The sequence below is a fragment of the Passer domesticus genome, chromosome 7 (assembly GCF_036417665.1).
Source record: "Passer domesticus isolate bPasDom1 chromosome 7, bPasDom1.hap1, whole genome shotgun sequence".
NCBI lineage: Eukaryota > Metazoa > Chordata > Aves > Passeriformes > Passeridae > Passer > Passer domesticus.
In genome coordinates this window covers 13,619,876-13,640,428 of record NC_087480.1, presented here as the reverse complement: position 1 = coordinate 13,640,428, position 20,553 = coordinate 13,619,876, and the positions used below count along the sequence as shown (strand labels likewise).

Here is a 20,553-nt window from a genome sequence, read left to right as displayed (position 1 = left end):
AACTTTCACGTCAGATAGGCATTTATAGTTTCATTTTTGCCCTATTATGCATTGGCCCATACTTAAACTGCCACCTGAGAGTTACTAAAATTCCAGGATTCAGCTAACAATCTTTTAGTTATAAGAAAACCCATACAAGTACTGTCCATTTAAACACATATATTAAGCACATAAATTTTCCAGTGTATGACATACAAGCCAGTAATTTTATATCAACCTAATTAACTCATCAACTCAATCATCCCTAAAAAAATGCTTTTCTAAAAGATTTTGGTTACAACAAAATGAGTTTTCAGATTCAAAATACACATAAGCCAACGCAAACATCAGCCAGCTGTATATCTAACAAATGACTGAAAAAAAAACATTCTCAACTTATTGTAACTTTCACAATCTGTATTTTTAGGAGTTTTAATAATCAATCTGCATGTGGTCATCAAACAGCTGAGAGAGAACATGCATTTTCCATTGCCCAACAGCAATCTTTGAATGACTGAATCATTCCTTTTCTCTAACAAATAATCGCTTCAACAAAATACAATGCAGGACCTTGGTGGATTAGTGGATGGTTTGAATCCAGGTCTTGGTGTTCCATGTGGTTTGCTCAGAAGAGACTAAAGGCAGAGATGCTTCAGGAAACAAAAGCACCACCCTGCTCCCTAGAGGAAAAAAAACCAGCTTTCCCTTGGTCTATTCTGGGATGAAGACAACTTAAGGCAACAGGAGCATGGTTAAATTGGCCTTTCTTTCCCTGATTGTTGCTTTCTGAGCATTTAGAAATACCAAAATTAGAAAATAGAAATAATCTGAGAGCTTGCACAGCACCCAGCTGAATTATGAGCACTTCAGCAAATACTTGTTCTTCTTTGTTGTTCTGTGGGAGCCAGCCTCAGGAGAGGATTAGCATTCACAGTGAGACTCCTGCAGCCAGTGCCTCTCCACTGCTACAATGCAGGAATTATTTCTGCTCATGATAAAAATTATAGTGGCCCCTAAAGAAAAGGATAGTTGTAAACTGTGCTGCCAAAAACTGATGGAAATGAAGTCCCTATTTCTTCCTGGGAAACTCTGCATGATGTGCCAGCTGTGCAGCAACATTCCCAATATGTCCCAGCAGCCACACTGCTGGTTTACGTGTCAAATCTCTTAAATGATGAAAAAGAAATTATCAAACCTTCACTTTTAAGATAATCCCTACTTTGTAACACTATCCTGCAATGATACTGTGCTGTGAGTGCAATGCAAAATGATATTCATTGTTCATAAAGTCTTAAATATGTGCAGGATGTGTTTCAAAGCTGTTCTCTCTAATCAGCCCCATAAAGCCTGGCAATATTCTCTTCAGTAAAGACTGATGTGATTACTATTCTAATGAAATTCTGGCTCTATCTACCCCTGAGAAGGACATGAGGACTCCTACACAGGAGCATTAGCTCAATTTGCCAGCCTCTAAAGGAAAGAAAGTGTAAGAAATGGAGAGCAGCCCTGAAGAGAAGGACTCGGGGGTGTTGGTGAAGCTTTTCATGACCCTGCAATGTGCACTTGCAGCCCAGAAAGACAATCATAGTCTGACCTACACCCAGAGCAGCATGGCCAGAATTCTGAGGGAGGGAATTCTCTCTCTCTTTATGTGCTCTGGCAAGAGCCCACCTGGAGCCCTGCATCCAGCTCTGGGCTGCCAGCATAAGATGTGACCCTGCTGGAGGCCACAGCGGTGCTCAGAGGGCTGGAACAGCTCTCCTAGGAAATCAGGCTGCCAGTTGGGGCTATTCAGTGTGGAAAAGTGAAGGCTCTGGGCAGGGCTTAGAGTTCCTTATGGGATGGGAAGGGGTTACAACACAGCTGGAGAGGGGGTGTTGTAAGGGCATGGAGTGATAGGACAAGGGGAAATTGCTTTAAGCTGAAAAAAGATATGCTCAGATTACATTTTAGGAAGAAATTTTTTCCTGCCAGGGGGCTGAGGCCCTGGAACAAGTTGCCCAGTGAAGTTTTTTACCCCATCCCTGGATGTGTTCAAGGACAGGATTTGGAGAAACTTGGTAACCTCATAACACATCCCAAGGCAATTTTTTCTAGATGGATAAAGGTCCCCAGGTTCCATCCCTAAGTTCTCAAATTTTGATATCACATCGAAGAGCAGAACATTTTCACTTTGTATAAACAATTAGTTTAATGGTGCATTCTTCTTCCCCTATTCACATGAAGGAATTTTAATGAGACCTTCAACATTTAAAATAAAGATGTACTACACTTCTAGCTAATTACAGTAGGCAATTAGTCCAATTAGCGATCTATTAGACCAATTATACTTTACTCAAATGCAATGCCTCTATTAAAAAATGAAATCTTGCAATTGATGATGAAAATAAGACAAAAGAAATGGCTGAAATAATGACCTCCATGGAGCTTCTCTTAAGCTGTCCTCATTTACCTGTTTTCTTTGCCATCCCTTTATTAGACAATGCACTTATAACCAGATATGAAAAAAAAAAGCTTTTTATAGGCTTTGAACTCTTCTTACTGTACCATCATTTGTCTAATCAAAGCAGCTGAGTCTATTTTAAGATAAGGTTTTTTGACTTAATATCAGACCTAACTCCAAGGAGTTCTGCATACAGAATGGATGGAGTACATCACATCTCCTTTTCTTTAAACAGTGTAATTTCCTTTCCTTCCATCTCATTAATTTGGATGCACTTATTTTTTGGTATTTACTATGCAAATTACTAATTAATTCTTATTTATATTGTATTATGTTTTAAAAAATCCTTTTCAGTTAATAACATTCATCCTAAAATGATGAATGGTATACAAGGTAATATTAACAGCATTAGTTGTCAGAAATAGCTAAAGAGAAATTACATGGTAATTCTCATTATTTTAAACTGAAAGTCATACTTTCTAAAATGAACAATCTAAACATAATCACATTCTATGCCAAGCAAAATATGTTCAAATTAATTTTGAAAACATAGCAATTTTAAAAGAAAAATCATAGTATTTTTTTTTTTAGTATTCCCAACCTGCTCTCAAATATTCATCATTTCCATCGTAAACATGTATGAAATGTTAGTCAAAGCTGGTGTCCTTTGGTAAAAGAGAACATTTTAAACTGAGTTCCTATTTCTCCACAAGAGAGTGTAAAAAAGATGACTGCAGTGAAACAAAAGCACTCAGCTGCACAAGAGACTAAGCCAAGCTATTTCCCTCACTGAAAACTCTGCTCTAGCACAGCCCAAAAGTAAGACTGGGAAACTAAAGCTCCTATTTCCAACCAAAAGTGTTCTGCGCTGATATCAAAGCCACATCAGTGTTTATCAAAAATGGATTCTGCTGGATGTTCAGTGTTAGACCAGGAAGACCAAGAGTACAGAATATTTTAATTTAATACTAAAACCTTTTTTTCACCTGATCTCTTCTGAAAATACACTAAAAAGGAAAGTAGTGTCATCAAAGCTGATTTTATTGGGATAAAAATGTTAATGAATATTGGAAGATGAGAAGCTAATAATGGTACAACTTCTTACTAAGTCAAGCCTGAGATTTTACACCTTCTCTATGTCAGCCTGTTACTATATTTGCCACTGACTTGTAAGAAATCTAGTCTGAAAGGAACTTAATCTCCAACAAAAGTTCTTGCAAATTACTATTAATAACAACACCTTTTTTCCCTAATGAGCCTACCCAAAATTAGCTCAAAATACATCATGGACTTGAATATTCAAACATGATGAGATAAATGTTCCCAAAGTTAATTCTAATCACATAAAATATTAACTCCCTAATTTAAAAAGAAATTCCTGTATTATTTTTTGAAGAAAACACAGATTTTCAGTGTTATTAGTGACTTGTACATCTTGTATGAAAGTGAGAATTTTTCTTCATGTTCTTCACTATATAAAATGAAAGACTGGAGGCAAAAATTTCAGTCAAGAAAAATATTTAACTCGATTATACTCCACCAGATTTTTAATATTAAACTGAGTCCATTATTGTTTAACTTATCCATCAATGACTTGGGTGAGGGGGCAGATGCTTCCTCAGCAAATGTGCTGATAGCACAAGCTGGGAAGAGAGGTTGCTACCCCAGAGGGCTGTGCAGCCCTTCAGAGGGAGCTCAACAGGCTGGGGAGATGGGCAGAGAGGAAGCGTCTGAAATTCAATAGACACTTTATTTTTTTTTATAAAAAGGACAATGCAGAAGGGCAAAAGTAATTCTTCATTACTCCCTTAGCAGTATATTAGACACAGCAGAAGCTGCCGTTACTGAGGACCCATTTTCAAAATAAGAACAGCTCTTCAATTCAAAATTGATTTCAGTGTCTTTGGAAGTATGAGGAAGCCACACACACACAAATCAACCAAAGTAATACTCAGTTCCAAGGAGAAAATTATGTGAATAAGAAACTTTCTGAGAGCAAACAAAAAGGAATAGCTAAAAAGCTGTTCATGATAGAAAGACTATTAAGAGACACTATTATAGTGAAGCTCATGGTAAGTATATAAAAAATTTAAAGACTATATTCAAGGAAGTGGAAAAAATATGTTGCTTTTAAACTGTGAATAAAAGACCCTATTAGAAGTAGAAAGCCTTTAGCACATAGCTGTAGTTATCACTTAATTAAAGAGGGGAAAGAATGCTAAGGATATAAGGATATATTTAAAACAATAAAGCAGGGTTCTGAGGCTTAGCAGGCTGTCTAAATATAAAAATGAACACCACCATTCAAAAAAAACCCCAAACACCAAACCAACTCTAGTTCTGGAATGTAAAGGAACCCACCAAAGAAACCACAGTGTCCTTAGATCCCTGAGATGTAAACATGGGGCTGCCGTTTGTGCTGGCTGATGCCACAGAAGGAAAGGCTCCAGTATGGGAGCCTCCTGCCAAACAGAACATTTTCTAGCACAGGATGTCTACAGGCACCCTCCTGTGATTTCACCCATTTCCATGTATTTCTGCCAGCTCTTTGTTACCACCAAAATAAAATATGCACCTAGTGTTGTGTACTGAAAACCATTACAAGTTATCACTTTGAAGAGCTCATTCCAACACCCCAAGTCTCCACGGAGAAGGGCAGGACACCAGTGAATCCACAGGTACCTTCCTTTGCTGAGCATTTCCAAACCCTACAAAACAGTTTTGACCCAGCTCTTGAGATCAGGAGATCAGTTCAAAACCTGGTGGCCACACTCTCTGTTTGTAGTGGCTTCCCCAGGCTCTTCAGCAGGGTTAGACTCATGTCCTTTAAGCAGCTGACCCATCCCAGCACCTCTGGCACTCCAGCAGCTGGTCTGTGCACTTAGAGATGAAATCATGTCCATAAACACAGCAGAAGTCAGGCTTACCAACCATATCAGCTTCATTGCCTCTTCTTGGACATTTTCATTCTTCCTCATTTATTTATTTACATTTTAATGTCTTAAAAACTTAATTTTTTCCCGAAAGAAAATCAGAATATTTCTAATGTCCTTTTTTTGGTCTTGTTTTATTTCAGCTAAATTGTGGATCTGCCTACTCAAGTGGACATATTTAGAAAATATAAATGTAGCAGATGCTTACAAATACTCCCTACTTCTACAGTCAACTCTTCTTTACACATTTTTATTAGCTAGTAACACACAGAGCCTCCATGCAGTTTTTGAGGTAGAATAGATTGGGTTTCTTTGAAAAGCAAACACAGCCTTGTAACAAGGAAGCACATTTCCAAACAGAGCCTGTGTGTATATCATGATGGGCTCCATTGAGGAAATATTTGAAGAAAGATTTTCATACCCAGTTCTCATGGACCTGTGATTATATGGTGATGAAATCTAATTTATTACATTATTCACAGGAGAGAAGTTCTGGTACTTTTGGCAGTTTTCTCAGCATGCAAACAAACAAATGACTGCCTACATTGCCCAGCACAGAATTTGCTGTTCTTTGTTTTTGCCATAAATGTCTACCCTTTATAGCTGCTCTGGGCCAGAGATTTAAATAAAATAAGAAAGAAGACGGAAGTCAGTGGAACAAGGGAAGGAAGAGCCATAACTAGAGGAACAAAATATTTGTGATTAATGAAGGCTTCTGGTAACACAGAGCTCACAGCAGTAATTATGTAGCATCAAATATAGTTCCAAAAATAATAGCAATATACTATCACTGCTAAAATGCACTCCAAAGACTTACTTTTAATACTGCAGAGGCTTAGGCAGAGTACATGGAAGACAGGATGATCTCAAGATTAATTACTCAGATTACCATCTTCTCCTTAATTCAGTGTATGAGAGAGACATAGCAAATCTAAGTTTTTTAGCAAAGCATAGGTAAGTTATTGACTAAATCCAGAAGGTTTGTGCAAGCTCTCTGCAAAACACAGCAACTCGGCTCACCCTGAAAATATATACTTTTTTTTTTCAGTAAATATTAGCATAATGACTCCAGATTTTTATTATTAAAAAAAGCAAAAAAGACCCTAATTACATGGCAGTTTTTCTCCTGCCATAAAATAATGATACAAACATGGCGAGAAGATGCTGCTGGTAGGTACAATCCAGGATGCCTGGTTTATTTGTCAAGTTGCACAAGTGATCATATTTTATGGAATAATGTAAGAATGTCCATAAGAAAGGTCCAGAGCAAGGGTGAGGCAGAAGATTTCAAGTAAAGTGGGATTTAAGAGATGGTGGTAATGAATAAGATCAAACCACACACAAACAGTGCTAAACCTTCTTATGGAAAACATCTCATTCTAATAGCCTTTGCTGCCTAAAATGAAGATGCAATCTCTTCTATTAATTTTGACAAGTTCAGCTTAATTGTTTTCATTATTCTGTCACTAGCATTGTTCATTTTAAATAGGTACATCAATTGGAAGTGGCAGTAGCACATTAGTTAAAGGTTAGTTGTTCAAGCAGCATGGTGTATTGAAAAGAAAGATATACTAATTTCATTAAACTAGAAAGGCACCTTTCTTTCTAAATAATCCATGAGTACAACAGGAGCCATGCAGCATTTCAATTGGTAAGATTTTGACAGCTGGAAGTGTAACTTGAAATTTCTCCTCTTAATTGCATCTTCCACATTACTACCTCATCTCCCCCTCATCTGGTCGTTAGATTTTCATGTATTTTGTATGAGCCACTTCCTGGCTTGTGCCTTCAGCTTGTGCTTCACTGATTCTCGTGACTTTATTCTTTAACTTATTTAATAAAACGCCACAAATTCTCCAGCACAACAGCTACAGAAGTTTGCCATAAATACATCACACATGATTTGAAGTCATTAGAAATACAGTTCAGGACAAAATGTGATAATGCCTTTAGATGTGTTAAATTAGCATTTAATTTAAATTTAACAAGTCTGTTGTATAGAAGTGAATATCATTCAACTGTGAGAGAAGCACATCTGTGAGCTTGATGAAGACACATTTACTATAATTCAAGCCCAGTTAATGTATTGTCATGTCAACATCTTCATTATTTTTTTTCTTTGTCAGTTAAATCTGTTGCCCTTCAGTGTTTCCAATATCAGTTTGGTCCAAATATTTGTGTGCATTGGTTATTTGAGGCTTGCACAGTGGCTGGTTTTATGTGTACACCACCTGAGAGACCACAGAGGGTTGGTGTGCAAAACTGGCTGTACCTCAGAGAAAATTCAGCAGCCTCTTAGGAGTCTGATCACAAAACTTGTTCCATCTGGTCGGTAGAAAACATTCTGTAAGCTTCAAACACTTTGTCTCTTTTAAAAAACACTGAAAATGCTAGAGAATTTTTTAAATTATATTTTAATTTTTTTTTCATTTCATGGTATTTGCCTTTGTTCTAAAAAACTTTTTTCCAAGTTATCAGGGATTAATATATCTTAAATACTTTAAAATTAATTTAAAATGTTATGATTTTGCTTTAAATATTACATCTTGATCTACTTTTTCTTTTTTTTTTAAATCCATTTCTGTTTACATATCTACAACATTTTTAGGAACTACAGCACAATAAGATACATAATGAACCTTGTTATGATAAACAGGACAAGTCTTTACAAAATGTTTGAGGAAAGAGTCAATACCAAGAGGCAATTATGCTTAAAACATTTTTTGAAAAGTAAGAGAGTATTTTTTCTCCTGTTATGCCACATTATGACATTAATTGATCATTAAAATGAGACAGAATACATGGAATAATTTTAAAAAAGTAAAATGTCCCATAAAATTCCTATTCCTTTGAAACACAAAATTCAAGTTTCAACTCACTATGGCATTTACTACTTACTTGATTTCTCTGTTTATCAAGCTAAAAAGCAATTTAAGGTTGAGGCCCTTTCTGTGCAGTGGTCACACATTCTCTGTGCTGGTCCTTATGCTGCTTACACTACAAGCATCAGACAGGAAGCCTGGGAGCAGATGGGATCATTTATTGGCTTTTGTTAGATTGAGACCCAAGAATTGCTGAGAAAAACCTACTGCCAAACCCTGAACTCATGTAAATGCAACTGCATTAAATGACAATAAAAGACATCCCTTCTAATTAAGGCTCATTAAGTACCTTTTTAGCAATCAGATGGTATTGAATTAAGTGAGAGTAGCCGACCTATAAAATCTAATTCAGACCTAACTAAAATCTATCTTGCCTCAGGCTCTCTTTCTTTTTTTGTCACATGTCATAAATGATCTATTGATAAAAACAGAACTTGCCATAAATAGCACAGCCATTGGGATTTGCAGAGTGTGACACTTAAATATCTCACCCACTTGAGACACATAAATTATTACCCAAACTTCTGTGGTCAGATTTTACTGCATTCACTGCCACAAAGAAACATGAGCACTGAGGTACTCATGCCACACTTCATCCTACAAGTGGCTGAAGCCCACAGGGCCCCCCTCTTTCCCAGCCTTGGACTGATGCAGCACAGCTGGTCTTCTGCACCCCCACCAGATTCTGTCATTCCCCCCCAGTAAATCAACCACTCTGGCAAGAAGGGAAAACTCCAAGCTGTCAGATTCTACCCTCTAAACCACAGGGAATTTGCAGCCAGATTATGACCACTCTATGTCATCTAAGTGATCGTATTAGAAAATCTGACCAAATAGAATGAGGCAATTAAGGGCTTAGTTAAATCTGATTAAGGTCATGGGAAAATTCTCATGCATAGGGAGACTGCAAAAAAAGACTTGTTTACCTGGAGGCAAGACCTAGAATAGGTCTTTCTCCCTAGAATAGGGAGAAACTTGAATAAAGAAGGAAAATGCCAGCAGAGCCAAAGTTGCAGGATCAGGAAATTTTTTCAACATTCACGCAGAATAATGAGGATTGTGAGGTGGAACTTAAAGTGACATATATAAAATAAAACAACAGGAAGAAATAACTACACAGGAAAGGATGAGTACAAATAGAGAAACTTTGACAAATTTGCCTAGTTCTTTGTTGGATATCATTATTTTAAGGAGGAAAGAGTAAAATTTTTAATTTGAAGAGGTTATGCATAGCTTGTTATTTCTTTTTTACATCTTTCCTAAATTCTAGAATTGTATCAGTTAAATATATTTATTGTGAGTCTCCATCACCTTTTTTGCAGTCTAGGAAATCAAAATTCTAAGTTCTGAACAGAAGCTGCTTCCTTGGGCTCTTCAGGCCTGAAAATAAATTTTGACAATATTTACCCACTCTAGCTAGACGTTATGTGGGTCATATAAACGAGTCCCAACTTTGAAATATATGTTCTCTATATATGTTTCTGAGATCAAGTTTTGTCCTTGTGAAGAGGAACATTCTTATTATTCTGGATTTACAAGTTGGGAGCTGAAGTACAAGGATGTACTGAAGTACAAGGTCCATGTATAAAGATATTTGAATCCCCAGGAGAGACTCATTTCATAGAATCATAGAATGGTTTGGGTTAGAAGGGACCTTAAAGATCACCCAGTTCCAACCTCCCTACTGTGATGTAATATGGCACTTAGTGACAGAAATGCTGGATTTTCTGGGTACTAAACCAATCACCAGCTTCATCTTCTCTTCAGCTGCATATCTCTGGTTCCTGGGAGCAGGTTGATCCAGAACTGCTCTACAAGCATCTCCTGTGGATGATTCTACTTCCTTATGAGCTTGCCACAGTAGGACAAGAGAATTTCTGGTGACAGGTGAATGTCCATATTCTCCATTAAAAGAATATACAAGGAAATTAAATAACTCTGAATAACGTCAGAAATGGAAACATAACCAAACCTAGAGTAAGTGGGTAGCTGCAGAAATAACAAAAAGTGATAAAATAAGCTATTTGCTTTTTAGAGCATTATCCTTAGCAATTAAAACATCTCTGTGAAGAACACAACCTCAGGAAATGCCTAGCAATTGTTTCCAGCCACTCAAACAGCCATTCTTAATGTTTATACTTTAATTGGTTTCTATAAACCTCTTTACCAGCTCATAACTCCATAATTCTGCTACATTCCAACCATTAAATGTAACAGCACTAATACAAACTTCTGTCAGTTCTTTAATTTGTTACAATCTTTTTTTTTTGTAAATCCAGTTTGGTGATTGAGAATTTGTCAACTTCTACTGCACTTTGGCTTTGAATTTATCCAACTTCCTCATAAAGTTTCCTTTGTAAATGCTGCCAGCTGGAATTGCCACCTCATGGCCTTTTTACCATTAGTTCTGTGCTATTATATGAAAAGAATTTAATGGCAACTCTGTCATTGACTTCAGCAGTATTAGAATAAAGCTACTTACAAGGTAAGTGAAAAAAGAATTAGTTCACATTTGGTGTCATGAAAAGCCCCATCTTGACGAGACAAATTGGCATAGCTTTATACATAACTGCTTTCTTTACTTGGATAATAACCTTTCAGAGGATATTAGAATTTTATTGCACTTTTAAAAACAACTTCTACTGAGATTCATTCCAGCTGATACTTACTATTTGATACTGCTTAGTAGTACCAGAAAATAATACCAACATTTTTCAATGTATTTATTCACCTGGAATTGTGTTTAAAATTAGCTTCTGTCATGTGAGTAAAGAGAAAAAAAAGATGTCTGTGTGAAATATCCCTGATCTAAGCAGGATCATCACTGCTGTTGCATTTCTATGCTATATTTATCATAGTATTATTCAAGGCAATGGGTGCTGAATGCTCTTCAAATACATACAGTGGGGAAGTTTTGACCCCAAATTCCTTACAGTTTCATGCCTCTTACCTAAACTGCCAATTTAAAAAAAAAAATTTAAAAAATAAGCAAAATACAGCGTTCTACCTCAAAAAAAAAAAAATGCAGTGCAGGAATGCACACAACCATCTGTTAAACACTTAACAAAGTATTCCACTCAGGGGATCACAGAATCACAGAATGGCCTGGAATGGAAAGAATCTTAAAAATCATCTTGTTCCAACACTGTGCCATGAGCAGGGACACTTCCACTACCCTGGGTTTCTCCAAGCCCTGTCCAACCTGGCCTTGGACACTTCCAGGATGGGGCAGCCACAGCTTCTCTGGGCACCCTCTGTCAGGGCCTCCCATCCTCACAGGGGAAGAATTCCTTCATAATATCTGAGCCAAACCTATTCTCTTTCAATCTGAACCCATTCCCCCTTGTCCTGTCAATACCTGTCCTTAAAAATTGTCTCTCTCTGTCTTTCTTGTAGGATCCCACCAAGATACTGAAAGGTTACCCCAAAGCCTTTCCTTTTCCAGGCTGAACTATCCCAATTTGTTTGGAAAGAAGCCAAGTCATCTTTTAATGTTTTTGGGGTTTTTTTATTGTTTGCTATATCTGCTGCATTTGCCTGCTATGCAGCCTGGAAGCAGAGCCCAGGACCTGCCTATGTGCAGTACAAATGGCCAAGTCACCCAACTTGGTGTCACCAACTTCTGCTGAAGAAATAAGAGAAAAAGAAAAAAAAAAAAAAAAACTAAGGAAATGGTGTGACTGTATAAAGAACAAAAAGTGAAGAATGGAAGAAACTGGTGCCATGACAACAGCTTCACAGATGTTTGATAATACAGGGATGGCATTAAAGTTTCTAAATAATTTCTGTTGGACTTTTGGACAGTTTCTTCCTAAGAACCCAGCTTAGTTTCTTCTGTTGAAGACATAGAAGCTAAGGATTTGTACCCACAGAAAAGGCATTGTTGAAAAGACATGGAATATGCAGTCAAATGTCCAACTGTAAACGAATCATCGCTGTGAAGTTTCCGAAAATTCCAGCAATCATTGTTAGCATATCACTGTCTGCAATCAGGGCTATGCAATCAAAGGACTGCAATTCTCACTATCTTCTTTCAAAAGCAGAAAACAAGCTTGATCTTCCCAAAAGCCATCCTGATTTTAAATTGTAAATGTATATCTGATAGTCTGGTTTTGTATTTTCAAGAGTTGCAATTAATTTAGATTTCATAACTGCTTTTTTAGCCTTTTGCATACAAATTTTTAAAGAAAAAATAAAGATATTAAATATGTTCTTGATTCATTAAAACTGTACTTATAGCAATTTCAGTGATTAACAGGCCTTAAGGGAAGTTTCTTTAAATAGTTTGCTAAACTCAAAAATTCTTGTAGCAATATGAAACTCAGATTCTTTTTGTAGGTGATATATTGTAAAATATTCACCAGATTTTCAAAGATCTAACTATAGGAAGGAATTCATGTGTTCCAAGCACATAAGAAAAGATAATTTCTCCTAATTAAATTTTGCATCCTTTTCCATCTATAAATATAAATAAAAAGCTGCCTTTTTTTCCCCCCATATCAGGTACATCAGGTACCCTATTGCTCCTTTTTTGCAGTGTGCAGGATCACTGGATTAGACTTTGCAGACTTTGTAGACGGAAAAATTGGATGATGTTTGAAATATCTACTTAGATTTCCACAGTTGCTATTACAGGTTTAACCAGATTTCTTCAAATTGACCTTTGTATAACAGACATTGGAGCCACTTACAGAACAGTACTTTACTAAGAACATTTTTGTTGTATTTATATCCATCGACACAGTGTGGAAATTGCTCATTTAATTTCCCCACAGCTTTGGAACGCCAGGTTTCACAGAGTTTTGGAACATCAGGGCACAGAGTCCAGTGCTCTCAGTCAACAGGAGGCGTTAGGGAGCACAAAGCACATGCAGAAACCTAATTGGGAAACTCAGGTTGTCCTTTGTACCAAAAAACCCCCACAGGACATGCTGTGATGACTCTGTGATTTCCCTTCTTTGCCACTCCTGATATTTGTGTTACACTGGAGCCTATGGCTACAGAGCTTGCTGCCCCTTCTCCAACAACAGCAGATTCCAAGTGTGTGATCACACCATCAATCCTCCAGCTCACACCATTGCAACAGATGGTACACAGAAAAGCTGGGTGTATTTGTGTGCTGAAAAAGTAAATAAAAATATATGACACTAAAATGCTGACATCAGTGGAAATTGTAATGAAAACCTATTAGCTTTAATAGTAATGAACAACTATTATCTTTAACTGTGCAAAAAATTATGTTAACAGAATTCATTACATATCTATAAAGGAAAAAAAACCCCACATGACTTTTACTATAATGCCTATGTAGTGACCTCTAAAGGGGAAAAAAAGGGAGGTAGAATGACTCTAGATGCATTGGAAGAATGCATAAAACCACATGTATATTTGGATAGCACACTTTTTCCTGATCCTCAGTCCCATACTGCTCCCAGGTCCCATGATTATACACAAGAAGAGACAATACTGCTATTGGCATCATAAGCCATCACCAGCAGCCTCTTAAAAATTTGCCTCACAGTGCACTCATTCTCACTATTTTCTCCTAAGGAAGTTTTCTCCTTCTTATTGCCAATTTATCCAAAATGGAACAGTTAAATCTATTTTAAATCTCTTCTGCTGAATTCTAATTACTTCGATGTTCATAGTGTTGTGGTGAGTCCTTTCTCAGGAGTGAAACTTTTCCAAAGGTTTGCAAGTCAGAGCAGGGTTTTCATTTGGTATGAGGCCAACATATAACAAGAAACAATCCTTTTTATGGATCTGTTTGTGTGCCTATAATGAAATAATTTATGAGCACTGCATGTTTCCAGTTCTAACACCTCCAGAGTAGTTCTGAGTCCTTAGGAACACCATCTTTACTGCTGGAGGACAAATGCCCAGCACCAGCTACTTTTGACAGGTGCTAGTTATATCAGATAGATAATATAATATATATTACATAATAACCGTAATTATGATTAAAATATATAATATATAATTATCAGGTTATAATACTTGCTCTAAGTTGCCACTTGGCCCACAAAGGCCACATGTGCCTTTTGGTAATCTAAATAAATCAAACAAAAAAACTCCCAAGGGCAATGGCTTTCCTCAGTTCACCCAACACACCACAAACTGTCCAGAACAGAACCAATTATTTTATGCTCCTAAATACCTTCTGGACTTTCTTGGCATTTACAGTACGAGGCGTTCTCACAATTCCTGACACAGAGCAGCTGTGTAATGCCTCTCTAAAGTCCTGCACATGATCTGAGGCAAGAAGAATGAGCAATACACAGTCTGCTGCCTTGTTCCACCCCAAAGAGTTACACCAATTAAGCTCACAATTGCTTTGGAAGGTTTCAAAAGTGGAGTCTGTCCCTCTTCCTCCCATCAGTAAAAAAATAAACACAAATCTAGGTTTCATCCAAACTAGGAGACACTACTGAATTTAAATGCATTTTCATGTTCATTTTCCATCAAGAGCAACTTGGGGAGACCTTGGGCATTCCTCACTGAACCACTAAACACAAAGGATATATACGAAAAAATATACACAAACAAATAAAAACCAGGAAACAATATCATAAAACTTCAACCTTCTCAGGAAAAAAAGTACACTCTAAAAAATACTTCAGGTATTTTCCAAGGAATAACAATTGAGTTACTTGACATCCTAGTAATCAGCTCTGTCCTCATATGCTTGTAGAGGTTTAACAGCAAAGTCAAGCTGTATGTCCTTCACTCTGTTATCCTTTATAAAGATACTTTAATTATTCTTCATCCCACATTTGGTACACTACACACATAGGCACAAGCAGATTAGTAAAATCAAATCTCTTTGTCTTTTAATATATGCAGCAGTGCAAATAAAAATGGAGAAATGAGACGAAAATACAAGAAATAGGAACAGCTGAGAAGAGAATCTCAGACCAGGCAGAAAAATCCTCAAGGACTTATAAAAAACAAACCACTTCAACAAGCCAATTCATGGACTCAACTGCATAAAGTTAATTATTCAATCAAAACCCAGAAACAGGTAGTGTAGCAACAATAAAAGGTTTCCTGATCTGCTTCTTTGTTTACTGTCCACTTCACTTACTTTGTCCTCACAATTTAAAAGTAAGGAAAATTAAGGGAAGGACAGAAAGAGGATCAGCTTTCTGCTCAGCACTAATAGCAGAGGTAGAAGCAGATGCTACTTCAGGGATCAACCTGTCACCTTTAACTTTGTCTCTCCTTCTGCAGCAGATGTGCAAGCAACACATACAGCAGCCATAAAGTCTAATTCAAAGTAGTTTCAATTTTCCCAGGGGTTTTGAGTATATTTTATGTTTTTTTTCCTGTGACCCAGCTATTCTCAGTCTCCCCTCTGGTTTGTATCACAGTGTGGAGGAAATGTTCTGTGTCTACACGAGCACCCATGTGGCAGAATAATTATTCCAAACAGCAGTTTCTGATGTTTTCTTATGACATATTGTCTGTGGTGCATGATGTGAAATTTCACACCTTTATTTGAACCATTCTGAAAAATGAGCATCATTTCACTCCCAAATCTGTTGAATTCAAATAATTAGATAGACCACCACTGCTGAGCTCCAGGCAGACATCAACTGTAAGAAGCAACACATTTAGCTTTCACCACTGTGTCAAAAACCACACAGCTTTAATGTTTGATGCTAATATAGCAGTAAAATTGAAAGCCTTGATTCTTACTGGCTTGATTAATAGATCTATCTATCTATCTATCTGTAAAAATCCGTTAAATCAGGTTAAGAACCCTAAAAACCAGGTGCTGTAAGAACAAATTAGTTCTTGCTCAGACACATCACTGAGTGATACAATTTGCAAAAGTGCTGAGCACAACAGGCCCTTTTGACTTAACTACAGCTATAAAGCTCAGACCTGCTTCAGCAGAAAGTGAACTAACCTCTTGTTAGGAGTTTATATTAGGAACCCCTCTACATAAATTTGTTTGTCTAACTTCTTTCTTGTAGCATCCATCACTCAGATGTGCTTTCTTGATTGTTTGGAACTTCTCAAAGTCTAAAAAGGCAAAACCTCAAGGAGAGAAGTGCTCTTCACGACAGTATTTTCTTTATCTCAATTTCATTGCCATCACATTTTCTACCGCAGTATCAGCCTTGCCATTTTCCCTACACTCCCTCTGGCCAACAGGGAATGTCATCAGTTAGAGCAGTCAGTTTTCCCCTTCCCTGCAGAAATCAAATGTGTCATCTCTGCAGTGCTCTCAGTCCCTGTAAGCCAACAAAGTCTTCACACCCCTTCAAACTGGGCAGGTTCTGCTCCCAACACTGAATCTGTGACAGGGAGTTGGTTTATTGTTAATTACAATGTCTTCATTTTTTTTCAAGCTGAAGAAAATTAATGTGGGCAGTAGGCAAAGAGGAATCTTGATGTAGAATTGTACAGTTCCAGCATTTGAAAGGACCAGGCATTTCAAGTTTCCCATAAAAGTTACTGAGGATTTTGCACTGAGACAAATGAGTGTCCATTTTAGATTGAAATTTTTTAAACTATTGCTGTAGATACCTTCTGGGACTTGAGGAATTTTTTTTGTTAATTTGTTTTTTTTAAACAACAGGACTCCACTTGTTAACACTCATTAAAACCATCCTAAAAATTACTTGATATTTACCAATCATATCATGCTTCTTTGCTTAAATAACACAAAACACCCATTGACCCAGCTGAGAACAAGAGATATCAATTTGCATGAAACCACTTATTTTACACTATTTCATATTCTATATCTATTTTTTCCTCTTGTAAGTACTATTCAAAGGATGTGCTGGGTTGGTTTTTTTTTTTTTTTTTGTCATTGCATTTTTAAAGGGCTTACCTTGTCACTCATTAGAACCTTTCAAGTGCAGCTCTGCCCAAGGGTTCTAACCTACATAGCATTCCTGCCATCACTCAGGCACAGAAATCTTGCCCTCACCTCATCAAAGACAGATCAAACACTTTGGGCCAAAGCTCCAGATGGTGTAAAACTGCAGGGCACCTATATTTAAAAGAAATCTTTAAAGCAGACCTTTCTTTCCAAAATGTGCATTAGTCTCAGCTGAGAACACAAACACCAACATGTCTGGAGCTCTTTTACTCTCCAAACCAGGTGCTAAAAGCTCAGCATGAGCAGCGCACTCAGCCATCGCCCTACTCCCTGAGGTGAATTATTGATTTTGAGGTTCCACTGCAAATCATGAACCGTCACACAATCCTTGTAGCTGACCTACATGACGTTGATGTTCCGTGAATTTCTGTTCCATAATTAAATTCACCTTCGAAGCAAAGATGCAGAATTTAGCGTAGCACAAAGAACAACCATGCTTTGAAGTCTAATCTTGCCTAAACCAAGATATGATTTTGTCAGTGAAGATTATAACATTTATGCACTTTTCACTTGTCATAACAGATTTACTGCTTATTTTCTACAGCCTTTCCTGAGGAAAATCATATTCCTGCCATTCTAATGTCACAGTATAGTTTAATAGTTTAAATATAGTATAGCTCAAGATTTAAAGGGTTTTTTCCTCTTAACATGGCAAAAGTAGCTGAAGAAAAGACTTTGAAAAACATCTCATTTCTACAATGAATTTTAGAAAGGAAGAGCAGATTAATGAGTAGATAAAGAGCCATGTGGGAGCCAAGTAGAAGCCAAATTCTGAATGTGGCCTGCTAATTTGCCATAGGAAACACTCAAGTCTATAAAAGCTTCTTTGTCCTTTTTGTTTTTCAGATTTAAACGGGCATGATAATACTTTATGTATATCTGTATAGAGTGTTCAGATCCTAACATTCATTTTTGTGTGCCAGGAGCTCTCCACATTATTACCAGAGATTAGAATCATTCACCTCACCAAAACTCAATGTTCTTAGTGGGTAATTTTGGATGAGAAGACAGCATTAGGAAGGAGGCAGTATAACTTCAGTACTTCTGTGAAAATATATTAAACAGATGTGAAAATTAGTTGGACTAGGACTACTGAAAGAGAACTAAACCATTTGTCAGAACTGCTCCTTAAAATTACTGGCCTAATGATTTATGATGGATCTGGATGGAAAGCAGATGAATAAAACATGGCAAAAGGCATTACCATGTCCAAGAACCAGAAGCTTGGATATGAAATACCAGCAGTCAAGTTTTGAGTTGTGATCCAAAATTCCCAGGAGGTCAAAACAGAAAAAAAAGAATCAAACTATGTGAAGGAGAGACATTTCTGTGTAAATGTAAAATGCATTATGGTACTTTTTAGTTTTAGATCTTCACACACACAGAGCCAATGTGATTTATCTCAAAATTCAAACTTTAAACACTTAATCATCAGTGTAATAGTTACAAGTTTTTAAAAATATCCTGGTTGTTAAGGCAGAGCATCACCCCAAATTAAGTAATCCATATTTAAAACTCAATACTTTAATTAAAATGGCATAAGAAAGAGCCTTATATATATATATTCCTACCAGTTTTTCAAGTGATTGTTTTATTCTACTGGAAATATGAGGTATCCTATTAACTGGGAAAAAACACAAGGCTGTGCTGAACTGAGGGATTATGGCTACATGTTTCTGTAGACTGATTGCATTGGCTCACAGTGAGGCATTGTTCAAGCACCTAACATTCAGCAAAGGATGAAAAACCATGAAAGGCAAACTCCTTTTGCGGAGGCAGCATTGTGGAGCAGAGCAGATTCTGAGCAAGTACCTCATGTGCATTGTTCTTTTGTGCTTTGCCATCATGCTCAATTTTCCTTTGCAGCACTTTGCCTTTCACACAGATGGATATTTTATGGAATTTGCTAAGGACGTTGCAAGGCCAGAGCAGAGTATGGTCATGAATCTAATTTGGTTTTTGTTGGTGGTGCCAAATGTTTGAGCAAAAACTTTATTCTTTTACTTTCCAGATTGTGTTTCTTCATGCCCATTTAGAATAAATAATTTCTATTCTTTACATACCTCATCTGGTATGCAGCTCTGAGCTACTGTCTGACTCTAGATTTGCTACACTAAGCCCTTTCTGGGTTGGAAATGCTTCCAACACAAGCTCATCGAAATTTCTACCAGCCTCAGGCTTCATTCCACACATAATAGTCAGCCTGATGTTAGGAATACTTATGCCACTATTTATATCAAATCAGAAAAAATTAGAAATAGGAATTTGCAGTACAAGAGATCTGATTTTTTTTGACCCCTTTAATCAAGTAGAACTTGGTGTCAGCTCATCTTAAAGTTCACCTAAAACTCAAACCAGTCAGGGATAACATATTTCAGGACACCCCAGAATGGAACGTTCTGTTCTGCTAAGATCAGTAAAGTTTTTACAGAGCTAGAATCTGATGAAGACCTTTCTTACTGCAATCAAATCAACTGATTGTGCATTTCTAACATAGCCCAATACCTGAACAGCTTGCATACTACACTGGTATTATTAGCAGTTCATGTAAAAAAAGGCTAAGACACACATTCAAAGTAGGAAAATCTCAAACAAACATGAATTTCTTTTAAAGCTGGAACAAGCTGTGCTCAGATGTGACTACAACTACAATCAGCCTTCCCAGCTCTCCAGTGGATTCTGACACGTTTTGCCTTCCCTAAGGCAGCCACCCACATGCACCCAGCAGTATTGTTTGTCCTGTGCCTTAAGTCACAGATGAATCATTGCAAAGCACCCTCTCCTAGGACGTCAGTGACTCTCCTGGTCAAGGAAATCAACCAGCAGAAGTCACAGAAAGAAGTACTGCAGGCCCTGTTACAGCCAGTTTGTTCTTTTCAATATTGGCAACAACAGCAGAAAAAAAATTGAGATAATACCAGATGGATTTGACAGTCCTTTTCATCAGGACAGCCATGAAAAGATACTCTTCTCTTCCTCTAAATGCCATTTTATAATGCTGCTACAGTTCACTGCCACAAACTTTGATAAGAATACACAATTTGCTTAAATGCTTATTAACTGACAAGGAAATCCAGACTTATTTAGGAGAAAAAAGGTAGGAAATCAAGCATTTAAAACTGCCACTATCCAAAAGGGTCACACTACTCTGGCATGGTCTATATTTCACACCTTTCATATATAATTGTTTGACTTAGTGACACAAACTTTATAATCTTGCAGCTCAAAAGGAATTTGCATTAATAATACTAGAAAGACAGATAAGCCTCTGCTGGCTCATGCTTCCACAGATATTCCTTATTTAAAATAGTCTAACATTGGAGTGCCAGTTTCCCATCTTGGCAAATGTCATCAGCCAGGTTCTTTCTGCTTTTAAATTACCTCAGTTTCTTCCAATTAGTACAATTCCTTTAAAATAAG

The 20,553-nt window shown here is 37.0% G+C and overlaps 1 long non-coding RNA gene across 1 annotated transcript; it reads left to right on the top strand.

Annotated features, from left to right (window-relative positions):
• Positions 1-9,965: 9,965 nt before the first annotated feature.
• On the top strand, positions 9,966-11,912 carry LOC135304099 (uncharacterized). The gene is made up of 3 exons (XR_010365541.1): positions 9,966-10,124; positions 10,517-10,722; positions 11,634-11,912. It is a non-coding gene; the product is annotated as an uncharacterized LOC135304099 (long non-coding RNA).
• The last annotated feature ends 8,641 nt before the right edge of the window (positions 11,913-20,553 follow it).